A 13,592-nucleotide genomic window follows, 5' to 3' on the forward strand; every position below is an offset into this window, starting at 1 on the left:
ATCAATTAAGAAAATGGTTAAAGTAATGTATTGATGACATACTCAAAGATAAAGAGGTTGGTCACACTTAGAAACATTGGAGGAAGAAGTTGTAACAAGGTTGACTGCAAAGCTTAAACTAAGATCATAAGTGGCTGCCGAGTAAGTTAGTTGAAGCCGAGAAATTTTATAGTAGAAGCCGAGCAGTAGATAATTCTAGTGTGTGCCGAGTGATCTTCATGTGCTAAGTGAAGATCAAGTGTTGAGCATTAGAAACTTTTTCGTTGCTGTCGAGTGATCTTTAGGTGTCGAGCATCAAGAAAAACACAGTTGATGCAAAGTAACATAGTATGTGCTGAGCACCAATATTTCAATAGTGCTGAGTTGCTACATTATTTCAAATGACAAAGATTTCCCAAATCTAAGCCAACATAGTGGTTACATTGAACTTTGTGAACGAGTTGGAAGATGGATGATGAGTTATTGGCACATAATCTTATGTAAGTCATTTTTGGGTGAATTCTAAAGGATTATTCAAGAAGTTTCTAGAGGAAATAAAATATGGGTTAGATGCAATGAATCCTACGTAATCCATGCAAATTGAAACTAAAGAATTGAAGAATCAAGTAAGAAAAGGTACTCCAAGACTTCTATTTAAGGAGTCCTAGACCAAGAAGCAAAGAGCTATTGATATTGTTGCTACTGAAGAGCCAAATTTGCAAAGTAGTTATCTCAAGGAGGAGACACCTAGGAGAATGAAGAGCACAGAGGCTTTTCTTCTGTGGGTGGTCATGAAGAGATGATTGCAGTGGTACATTGAGTGTGGAGGCTCAAGGAGACAAAGCTTGAGAGGAAGGCAAGCTGTCAAGAGTTGCAGAGATTGAAGGCCAAGCAAGGGTATGAGCTGAGAAGTGATCTGAGATCTACGAGATAAGTTGCATGTGGTAGTCAAGTCAAGATTTTCTAATACTCTCTAGCAATTGTATTAGATCTAAAAATCCTATGGACTTAGGTTGGCCTAACAACCATTTGTAAATCCTTTAATAGGGTGGCATTCCAAGTGAATATTTTAAAGTCCTCTAACTAGGCCCACTTCTAACAAGGTGGTTAAATCCTCCAACAAGGTCACATTTAATAGTGCATTGTAAGCCTTTAATAGGGCAAGCCTTTCACATGGCATCACTTCAAAAGAGTGAAAATTGAGTAACATGTTACTGGTGGTTTTTCCCAAATTGGGTTTCCACGTAAATGGCTGTGTCATGTGTGGATTTCTTATGTGTTATGCTTGCATGTTGATTTACTGTAACTTGCTGATTAGATAAGTTAAAGCTTGGATGAATGAATGGTTGAATGGGTTCACTACACTTAGTGAAAAGTTTGAATATGATATTTAGACCTTGAATAACTGATTCACCCCCCCTCTTAATTATTCTAAAGAAATTCTAACAATTAGTATTAGAGCTATCTACTGATTTAGTTTCAAGGTACTAGTTGGAGAAAGATTAAGATGTTCAAGAGAGAAGTTCCCAAGCTCAACAAAGACAACTTTGCTGCATGGAAGAGTCTAATGAAATTGCACCTTGGATCAATAGGTGACTATGCACAAACCTCAATTGGAATAGAACATGTAACTCTAGTAGGACCTCTTACTTTAGATGATTTAAACAAAAAAGGGGAGCACAATCAAGCAATGTTGGAGATTGCCTTTGCACTTAACTATGCTGAATATGATGACATCAAATATTGTGACACTGCATTCAAAATGTGGAAAACTTTTTCAGAAATCTATTGAGGAGATAAAAATGTCTAGAGAGCAACAAGAGAAAGCCTAAGAGGAAAGTTTGATGACATGAAGATGGATGAAGGTGAAAATGTTGCTCAGTATGTTGCAAAAATGAAAGAAGTGGTGAGTGCAATAAGAAGTTTAGGTGGACAATTGGAAGAAGAAACAACCATCTGAAAATACTTAAGAACTCTACTTCCTATCTATGCTATTAGAGTTTCAACCATCGAAGAGCTGAGGTGTGTATAAGGGAACACACTAACCTTTGAAGGAATAGTTGGAAGACTTACTACATTTGAGCTATCCAATTTTGACAACTACAGACCTGAGAGCCTTGAATCTTCTTTCAAGGCCAAGATGACAATAAAAGATACTAAGGAGGACACATCAAGCAAGAAAAGAAGAAAAGGAAAATATGCATCGAGTAATAGTAGCATAGATGAGGAAGATGTAGAATAGTTGAAGCACTACTGGCTAGGAGATTCCATAGAGGTAAAGGAAAATTCAAAGGTAATCTCCCTATCATATGTTTCAATTGCAATGAAGTATGTCATATAGCTGCAAGATGTCCACAAAAGAAGAACTACAACGAAGGAAACAAATACAGGAACAAAAGAGAAGATGATAGCAAAGAGAAAGGCAAGAGATGCTACATTGTTGAAGAAGACTATGATGAGAATGATGATGAAGTAGTCTATGTAGCCATGAAGGATGAATTAGACAAAGATGAAGATGAAGCAACAACATTGGTTACCTATATGAACAAGAATGACAAGTGGATCATAGATAGTGGATGCTCACATCACATGACATGAGATAAAAGTAAGTTCATTACCTTTACTCAATATGATGGAAATAGTGTTAGATTTGGTAATGATGCCCCATGTCAAATCAAAGGAAAAGGCTCTATCAAACTTACAAAGAAAATTTCATGTGATAATGCATACTATGTTGAAGGATTGAACTACAACTTGTTGAGTGTATCATAGTTAGGCAATGTAGGTTGCAAAGTTGAATTTGGAAACAAAACTGCCAAGATCTATGACACTAATGGAAAGCTAATAGGAAAAGGTTAAAAAACTAGGAGTAATATATTTTACCTAGATATGGGAGATGCAAAATGTCTTGTTGTTAGATTTGATGATGTGTGGTTGTGGCATAAAAGGTTGTGTCATGTTAACTTTGATAATCTGATTAGTATTAGCAAGAAAAAGAAGGTCAAAGGGTTGCCCAAGTTGAAGAAATCTAAAAAAAAAAATGTGGAAACAATGTCAGCTAGGGAAGATGACTAAGTCTAGTTTCAAAATTAAAACATACACTTCCAAAGAAGTACTAAAGCTAGTTCATATAGACTTATGTGGCCCAATAGAAGTGCAAAGCTACCTAGGAGACAGAGACATATTCTTATTTTTAGATGATTATTCTATGATGATGATTGCTATGTTCTTAAAGGAAAAATATGATGGATTTCAAATGTTTAAGTGGTATTTGGCTAGATTTGAGAAGGAAATAGGAAAGAACTTGAAATGCTTAAGGTCAGACAGAGGAGGTGAGTTCACATCAAAGAGTTTGAAACATTCTACAATGACAAAGGTATCAAAAGGAAAACATTAGCACCAATAAATCTACCATAGAATGGTATTGCTATAAGGAGGAATAGGTCAGTGATTGACTATGCTAGAACCTTGATGATGGAGAAAAATATTGCACTAAATTACTAGAGAGAAGCTGTAAGTATTGTAGTCTACACACTAAATAGAGTTCAAGTCAAGAAAGGTACAAATGCAACACCTTTCGAATTATGGTATGGTCATTCACCTAAAGTTAAACATTTCAAAGTATTTGGTTCTAAATGCTATATTCTAAAAGATACTAGAAATGGAAAGTTTGATGCAAAAAGTGATGAAGGCATATTTATTGGATACTCCACTAGAAGTAAGACATATAAGTGTTTGAATGTTAACACTAACAAAGTTGTGGAGAGTGCAAATGTAAATTTTGATGAGCATGTAGAAGTTCAAGTTAATGGGTCAAAGAAAATAGAGGATTATAGATCCTTTGTGTACTTCTATGAAGGAATGATAGTTGAAGACAATGTTGCAAATCGAGTTGGGAATTAGGAACAAACTTCATTTTCTGCCAAGTCACAACCAGTGAATGTCGAGTTGGATTCAAAAATCAAATTGTAGAATGTAGAAAATGCACATTCTGATTCTAAAAATAGTATGCAAGAAAGGAATGATGAAATGCTAGATGAAGAAGAATGAAATGACTCTAAATTTGAAGGATCAAACATAGAAAGAAGGACTGGACCCATATTAGCCAAGTATGTGAGAAAACATCACCATATAGATCAAATCATTAGTGACAAGGATGCAAAACCAATGATAAAGAATAGGCTTAGAACTGAATCATGTCTCTTGAGCAAGGTTGAACCCAAAATAGTAAAAGATGCATTACAAAATGATGACTGGTATAAAGCCATGGAAGAAGAGATAGATCAAATTGAGAAAAAAAAAACATGGTCTCTAGTTCCTAGACCAGTTGATGAGAATGTGATCGGTACAAAATGGCTGCTTAGAAAAAAACTTGATGAGAATGGTGAGATAACAAGAAACAAAGCCAAACTAGTTTACAAAGGCTATGCACAAGAAGAAGGACTAGATTATGGAGAAACATTTTCCCCTATTGCAAGAATGGAAGGAGTAAGAACATTACTTGCATATGCTACATATAAAGGTTTCAAAGTCTACCAAATGGATATGAAGTTTTCTTTTTTGAGTGGTATACTAGAAGAGGAAGTTTACATAGAACAACCAGATGGATTTGTTGATGAGAAGAACAAGGACATGATTTGCAAGCTACACAAAACACTTTATAGATTGAAGCAAACACCTAGAGCATGGTATGAGAGGTTGCACAAGTATCTTGTGAAGATAGGATTTGAAAGAACATATGACAATAGCAACTTGTACATCAAAGTTGAAGAAGGCAAAGACATTTTGATATCAGAAATCTTTGTTGATGATATAATATTTGGAGGAAAAGATTTTTTATGCAAAGATTTTGCAGATCAAATGAAACATGAATTTGAGATGTCAATGTTTGGAGAAATCAAATTCTTTGTTGGATTGCAAGTACATCAGTTGAAGCATGACATATTTGTTACCCAATCCAAATACATCAAGGAAGTACTCAAAACATTTGGGCTAAAAGACTCAAAACCAGTCAGCACACCAATGGTAACAAGCCATAAGTTATTCAAGAATAATGAGTTTGCTGAAGTAAATTAGACATTTTATATGTCAATGATTGGAAATTTGCAATATGTTGTACATAGTAGACTAGACATTGCATTAGCTATTGGAATAGTAGCAAGATTTTTTGCAAATCCAAGAGAAAAACACTTAATGGCAATGAAGAGAATACTAAGATACCTGAAATGAACTGATGACTTTGGTTTATACTATAAGAGGAATGAGAAGTTTGAATTGAAAGCCCACACTGATGTAGATTGGGGAAGTAACATTTATGATAGAAAAAACACTAGTGGAGGAGCACTTTTCTTAGAAAAAAGGTTTATTACTTGGACTAGCAAAAAGAAAAGCTACACCTCACAATCCACTGCTGAAGCTGAATATGTGGCAGCTGCTATAAATTGCATCAATATTACATGGATCAAACATTTGGTGCAAGGTATGAAGGAAGAAGTAAATGAACCTATGACACTTTATTGTGATAATACAAGTGCTATCAATATATTAAAGAATCTAGTAATGCATGGTAAAACTAAGCATATTGCAGTCAAGTATCACTATGTAAGCGAGTTGGTAGAAGACAAACAAGTAAAGATGGAATACGTTAGCTCAAAGGAACAAATTGCTGATATCTTCAAAAAAGAAATACCTAAAGATACTTTTGAGTATCTTAGAGGTAAGTTAGGGGTCATACACCTAGCCAAGGCTACCTAAAAAAAAAACAAGTATGCCCTGCATCAAATAAGCTAAATGTTGAAAATTTTATACATTGATGCAGATGATGTTTACTTTGGGATCCATGCCTAAAGTAGTAGACATGCTAAAATTCCAAATTAGTCACAAGCAAGGTGATAGAGGGAGAAATTGAATAAACCTATAAAAGCTGTAGACACTTGTATATTAAAGATGCTAATATGTCTTTGGCATTGTTGTCAAAGAGGGAGAAGTAGACAACTAATCAACAACTATTGACGATAAAGAATCAGGGAGAAGATTTTTAAAACTAATCAAAGAAGATAGAAGGAGAAGTTATAAGATGTTGATCAAAACAATAGAAGTTGAGCAATACTAAGGGAGAAAGACAAAGAACAAGGATATAGAAACAAAGAGGGAGAAGCTAAAATGAAGCAATTAGAATAGTAGAAGAAGATGTGATTTTACAATTTACTTTTTAGCACATGACTCACTGTTCTAATCTAGCTAGCATTTCGTTGAATAGTTTAGTCTGATGGTTGATAAATTTAGTTTTCCATCAATGTCAAAGAGGGAGATTGTTGAAAATCTGATTTAAAAGCTCATGGTTGTTAAAGATCAAAGAGGGAGAGTGTTGAAAAAGAATGTTTTCAATCATTTTTTTGTCATTGATGTCAAACTTTCTATTTGTAGGGATGATATTTTCTTATAAGATCCAAGTACTATCACTTAGTTGATTGATGAAGAGGATTTGATCAACAAGATGTAACAAGAGCACCTAAGGGAAAGGTTGAGTTATGATTTTGTAATGAAGTGCAAGGATCAGTTAAGACATTGGTTAAAGTAATGTATTGATGACATACTCAAAGATATAGAGGTTGGTCACACTTAGAAACATTGGAGGAAGAAGTTGTAACAAGGTTGACTACAAAGCTTAAACTAAGATCATAAGTGGGTACCAAACAAGTTAGTTGAAGCCGAGAAATTTTTTAGTAGAAGTTGAGTAACAAACAATTCTAGTGTGTGCCAAGTGATCTTCATGTGTTGAGTGAAGATCAGGTACCGAGCATCAAAAAAAATTTAGTTGGTGCTAAGTGATCTTCAGGTGCCGAGCATCAAGAAAAACACAGTTGATGCCAAGTAACACAGTATGTGTTGGGCAACAGTATTTCACTAGTGTCGAGCTGCTGCATTATTTCAAATGATGAAGATTCACCAAGTTTAAGCTGACATAGTAGTTTTATTTGTTCTCGATGTTGTAATGGGCTTATGTTTTTGTAGGAGTTGAGAATTTGACACTGATAATGCGCTAAGATCATGTGCAGTGCAAATAACTTGTTGAAGAGAAACCTAGGGAGCAAAGAGCTTGAAGCAAAAAACCACACAAGAGTGTTTCACAATAGGAAATTAGAATTGCTATGTGAAAAATGGAATGAATTTACAATGAGTGAGAGACCGCTTATAAAGGCCTCATGGAAGCTTGTAGAACAAGCTAGAAGGAGGTAGAAGATAAGGATGACAACTCAACACATATCCACAAAAAAGGTGGAACATTCTAGAAGGGAACAAACTTCCGTGTTGTCAACAACTAACCTCAACATGCATTAAATACAAAGTATTAAATAAATGCATGACCCTAAGTAAGCTTAAGTAAATAGAATAAATAATTAACAATTAATTAATTATTTACTCTAACACCTCCCCTTAAGTGCAACTTAGGGGAATGCCTCAAGCTCACAAAATAAAGCAAAAAATGAAAAATGGGTCCTAACAACTAGGCCATTTTAGGTACCCAAGTACAATGCAACTAAATGCAACCTCTATAAAACAGAGAAAGAGGGAAACCCTTATGGGAAAAACCCTCCTCCAAAAGAGGTAAAGAAAACATGCTAAAGAAAAATGTGAAGTGAAGGAAGGAAGGCCTCAACCAATCCCCCCAAGGACAACTTCCATAACCCCAAGCATTGACCGTAGCTGAAGAAAGCATAGTGATGCAAAAGGCTTAGTGAAGATGTTAGCAACCTAACCAGTGGTAGGAATGTACTCCAATGCAATAACACCATCCTAGATCAATTGATGGATGAAATGCATATGAAACTCAATATGCTTGGTACACTGATGTTCCACCGAGTTGCAAGAAATATGGATGGCACTCTGATTATCGCACCACAAAAGAGTAGGGCGATCAGGAGGAAATCCAAACTCAGTCATCAACTGACGAGACCATAAAGCATCCTGACTAGCAAGAACTGCGGCCCTGTACTCAGCCTCTGTAGATGAAAGTGCTTGAGCATGCTGCTTCTTGCACGACCATGTGATGGGACTAGAGGCAAGGAAAAACACAAAGCCAGAAGTAGACTTCCGATCATCAACATCACTAGCCCAATCTGAGTTAGTGTAGCCAACAATGTGTGGAGTCCCCGTAGTGTAGTGAATGCCATACATAAGGGTGCCCTAAATGTAGTGTAGAATACACCTTGCAGCTTGCCAATGACTCTCATGAGGGTCCTGAGAAAATTGAGAGACTAGGCCAATTGCAAAAGATAGATCAGGGCGGGTGTGTGTCAGGTACAAGAGCTGCCAACCAACTGCCGATACAAAGTAGCATCCATTGTAGGTGAAGAGCAGGAGGTAGACAAAGTGACACCCAACTGAAATGGTGTAGGAGTAGCCTTACAATCAAGCATGTGAAAGCAATGAAACATTTCAAGAGCATACTTCTGCTGATACACAAAAATGCCAGTAGGAGACTGATGAATTTGAAGACCAAGAAAGTAGTGCAGCAAACCAAGATCAGTCATCTCAAACTAGTCCATCAGTGCATGCTTAACATCCTAGAGCATGGATGACAAACTACTTATAAGGATAAGATCATCAACATACAAAAAAAGAATCAGAATCTCATCACCAAGATGTTGAATGTACACTGTGGGATCAGAATGGTAGCATGTAAAGCCTATAGACAGTAGAAATGAGTCCATCTTCTCATACCAAGCCCTAGGGGCTTGTTTGAGACCATACAATGAATGTCAAAGCCTACAAACCAAGGTGGGATCCTGCACAAAACCTAGAGGCTACTCCATATAAATCTCCTCTGTGATAGCATCATGCAGGAAGGCACTCTTTACATCCATCTGATAAACTGACCATCCCTGTGAAGCTGCGAGGGATAAGACAAGGTGAATAGAATTCATCTTGGTGACAGGGGCAAATGTCTCAGAGTAATCAACACCCTCGACTTGCGAAAAACTCTTTGCAACAAGATGAGCCTTATACTTATTAATGGAACCATCAATAGCATACTTAGTGCGATAAATCCACTTATAACGCACTAGCTTTCTCCCCTTGGTAAGGGAACAAAGATCCCATGTGTGGTTCTTCATCAAAGAAGAATATTCCTCCTCCATTGCACTGTACCATTCTGAATGTCCTGTTGCCTCTACAAAAGTCTGACGATCAGTACTAATAGCATGACTGAGTAGACTAGAGCCTGCAGTGTGAGAATGTGTGCGACGAGATGTGGATGGGTGACCAGCTAGAGATCCTGCAGCATCAACAGTAGCTCGAGCCCATTTCAGCATCTGGGGAGGATCCTGTGGTGGAGGGATATCAGGATAACCATGATCATCATCCTCATCATCTGTGAAACAAGGTGGAGATGAAGAGGGAGTAGTGGGAGTTGGAGGAGGCACTGGAGGTGAGGAATGAACTGCAGGAAGGCTCTCATCAAATTGGACATCTCATCGAAATAGGACTTCTATGGAATCAGGATCAAATAACCTGTAATCCTTAACATCCTCACAGTAGCCAACAAAAATCAAGGGTCGGCTCTTTGATTCCATTGCTTTCCTTTGAGCAGTAGGTACAAAGGAAAATGATGTACTCCTAAAAACTCTGAATGATGACACATCAGGCTTGACACGAGACCAAGCCTCCTCAGGAGTCATATGTCGAAGTGCCTTGTGAGGCATCTGATTTTGAATGTAGTTGGCACAATTGATTGCCTCTACCCAAAAAGATGAATCTATGGACCTAGGCTAAATCATACAATTTTCCATCTCCTGAAGGGTTCTGTTCTTCCTCTCGGCCACACCATTCTACTAAGGAGTGTAGGGCACTGAAAGCTAATTTTGAAGAGCATGCTCAGAACAAAAATCTCTGAAAGCCTGGTTCACATACTCCCCCCCATTATCCATACATATGCACTGAATAGAAAGTCCAGATTGCTTCTCTACAAATGCCTTAAAAAGTTGAAATGAGTTGAAGGCATCAGACTTGTACTTAAGAAAGTACACCCATGTGCATTTGGAGAAGTCATCAATGAATGTAAGCATGTATCTAGAACCTAAAAAAGGAGTAGGAAATGAGATAAGGTCACTATGAATCAGCTCCAAAGGTGCTAAAGCATGAGTGGCTCGTCCATGTGGAAAGGAATCCCTATGTTGCTTGCCAAGTGCACATCCCTAACAAACACCATCTGGACAGGAAATCTGGGGAAGCCCAAGAACAAGTGCCTGTGTGCTCATCTACTGTAGATATCTATAATTGACATGTCCAAAATGTTCATGCCAAAGTCTGCCTACTGAATCTGCATGTGAAACTAAACATGAACCTGTGTCATCAGAAGACTCAAATCCATCAAATCTGTAGAGGCGTGATGCAGAGTCAACACTTCCAGTGGCCAAAATCATCTCTGGATCATGCAAGTCCCAAATAACCACATCATGTGGTGAGAACTTGACTATCTTCCTAGAGCCAGAGTGGCAAATCTGATAGATAGACAGAAGGTTCATCGAAATATCAGGAACATAAAGTACATCATGTAGAGAACCCCTGGCCAAAGCAACAGTGCCAGAACCCAAAGCTAAAAGTTGTGAAGAGTTCCCAACTGCAATTTGTGTGGTGGTGCAAGGAGCAAGTGAAGTAAGCATCTTAGGAGTGTTTTTTAAGTGGTGAGAAGCCCCAAAATCAAGAATCCATAAAGGCACTAAAGGCGTAGCTTGTGCAAAAAGAGCATGACCTTTCCCTACAGATGGAGATGAAGATTGAGGAGCAAAAATGTTATGCTCCTTCATGGCTTCCTCTAAAGCCTTTAATCATTTCCAACACCTGGAAATCAAATGTCCATCTTTCCCATAAAAGCTACAGGTCTCACTAGATTTCTTCTTGGTCTTGGAGGTAGACTCACCTAACTTTGAAGAATCTTTACCATTGGGAGGGTTTGCTGGAGGATTAGCTGAAGGATCAGATTTGGATGTGTCTTTCTTCAATTTTCCTTTCTTCTTGGATTTCCCCTTAGAATTTTGAGCAACCAAGGCTTGGCTAGAAGAGCCAGAGCCATCCACCTGTTGGATCTTTGCCTGTTCCCTAGTCAACCTATCACAGAATGTCTCAAATGTAGGAATCCTATGTCAGTCTCCAAGGGCATCCATGGTGGAGTAGAAAGTAGAAGAAAAGACCTGATACTGCCCCTTCAGCTTTGAGAGTATCAAAAATATGCAATCATTATCTATTTTGTTCTTCCCACATCCCTATAAAACTGCACGTAGGGATTTTAACTTCATCAGAAAGTCTTCAATGGTGGGAAAGTTTCTTGGTGACAAAGAAGTCAATTCTACATCCAACTGAAGTGCTTGGAACTCATTCACCTATCCAAACAAAGTCTAAAATCTCTGCCAATAAGCTCGTGGAGTAGTCAAACCATCCAGGTGAAACAACAGACTGTCTAAAATGTTGAGTGCAATCAACCCCATGGCTTCATCCATCTTGTTCCTGTGCTATAAAACCTCATAAGGTTGTGTGAGATTAGGCTAATTCTCATCCAGACAAGACCATAGATCTCTTGACATTAGAAGCCTAGTCATTTGTGCTTTCCAGGTGTGGTAGTTGTGTGGTGTGAGATAGGATATAGATGGATCCGCCATTGAGAGAAAGAAGAAGATGGAAGTAGAAGGGTCTTAATTGAAGTAAATTATAAAAAAGAAAGACACCCCCCCACAAACATACAATAATATCTTCCAAATACCACAAAAACAACTAAGGAAAGAAAAAAACTAGAAAAGAACCTGGATTTGTTGATGCAGAATAGGAGGAAACAAAAGCCTCTACTTTGATGCCAAAAATGGAACCTCAAAAGAACTCAAAATCTAACAAAACTAGCACCAATGTCTCCATCTCTAAGTCAGCTTTCCGACACTTCTTTTGGATCGAAAAAAGACCTCCGTGTGCTCAAGTTATAACCAAAAAATTGACTACTACTCCAAAAAGGCACCTTGCTAAAAAATTACAGACACTGGCTTAAATTTGACAGCTGTATGCTTGTCACGAGACCATCATCAGAAAAAAAATTGGCACTGAAAAAGTGACATCAATTTGCTGAAAAGTGATGTCAGCACATCGGATTATGATGTCAGCAGGGTGTCCACGTGTCAAATGAGGAAATTATCACGTGGGCTGATGATGGGGCACTGATTATGCAAAGTGGAGTACATGTGTTGCAATTTAGCAGTAGCCACACGTCACTGACTATGCAGTAGAGAAACGAGAGGCACACCGATTAAATATGCTAGCTAAGCGAAGGATGAAGGTGTCGCCGCCTGAGACAGGGGAGATGCCGCCGGAGTTGGCTGAGTTGGCGGAGGCAGGGCGCAAGCTGTGTGCGGGAGGCCCCGCGGTGGCCCATGGGATGAGCGTCAGTGGCACGATGGTGGCAAGCCCTATTTTATATTTTTTTTTAATTTTTCAATCTCAAAATCGTCCATACATCCGTACAGAACCTCCTGCTAGCAAAAAAATTTTGCCTCCCAGAGCTCTGTCTTCAAATTTGACAAGTTTTATATGAATCCTGATTGCAAACGGCATTCTGGATCCAATGGTGATGTCTTTTTGGCCCCAATGTGCTCTAAAAAATTTCTATACCCCTTATTTGAAGAAAAATTGCATAAACAAACTAGGGTTTGTGACTTCAAATCATGATTTCAAAAATCCTTCGAACAAGAAGCAGCAGGGAGGCTCTGATACCATGTAGGAGTTGAGAATCTGACTCCGATAATGCACCAAGATCACCTGCAGTGCAAATAACTTCTTGAAGAGAAACCTAGGGAGCAAAGAGCTTGAAGCAAAAAACCACACAACAGTGTTTCACAATAGGAAATTAGAATTGCTATGTGAAAAATGGAATGAATTTACAATGAGTGAGAGACCGCTTATAAAGGCCTCATGGAAGCTTGTAGAACAATCTGGAAGGAGGTAGAAGATAAGGATGACAACTTAGCACATATCCACAAAAAAGGTGGAACATGCTAGAAGGGAACAAACTCTCGTGTTTTCAACAACTAACCTCAACATGCATTAAATACAAAGTATTAAATAAATGCATGACCCTAAATAAGCTTAAGTAAATAGAATAAATAATTAACAATTAATTAATTATTTACTCTAATAGTTTTAAGCTGGAAGTTACATTTATGAGATATTCTTTGTGGAACAATTATGTTTACTTGGGTTGGGAGAACTAGCTTACTATCAAGTTGCCTATTAAGGAACCGAATTTGATCTTTATGGGTGTTGTGGTATCGGATACAACTGTGGATTTATGTGCTTAGGAGAGGTTGTGTAGTTACATGATTTGGGAGTGGCTTGCATAGGGGTCCGGGACCCAAAGTGGTCAGTGCTAGGGTAACCTAATCCAAGTTATGTAACAAGTGATAATCTAGTAATTAAAATTGTGGGAGGGAAAACACACTAAAAAGATAAGTTAGAGATATTTGACCCAACCATGCCTTGAATGCTTATATAGACTAAGGATGGAATGGGATGAGTGCCTCATCTTCTTGAGAGAGCTTTCTAGTTTCCATATGTGTGATGTTGAGGGTCTGTGG

This window comes from Cupressus sempervirens, chromosome 1 (genome assembly GCF_028749045.1).
Source record: "Cupressus sempervirens isolate cs-2001-9-10 chromosome 1, ASM2874904v1, whole genome shotgun sequence".
In the NCBI taxonomy this organism is placed as follows: Eukaryota; Viridiplantae; Streptophyta; class Pinopsida; order Cupressales; family Cupressaceae; genus Cupressus; species Cupressus sempervirens.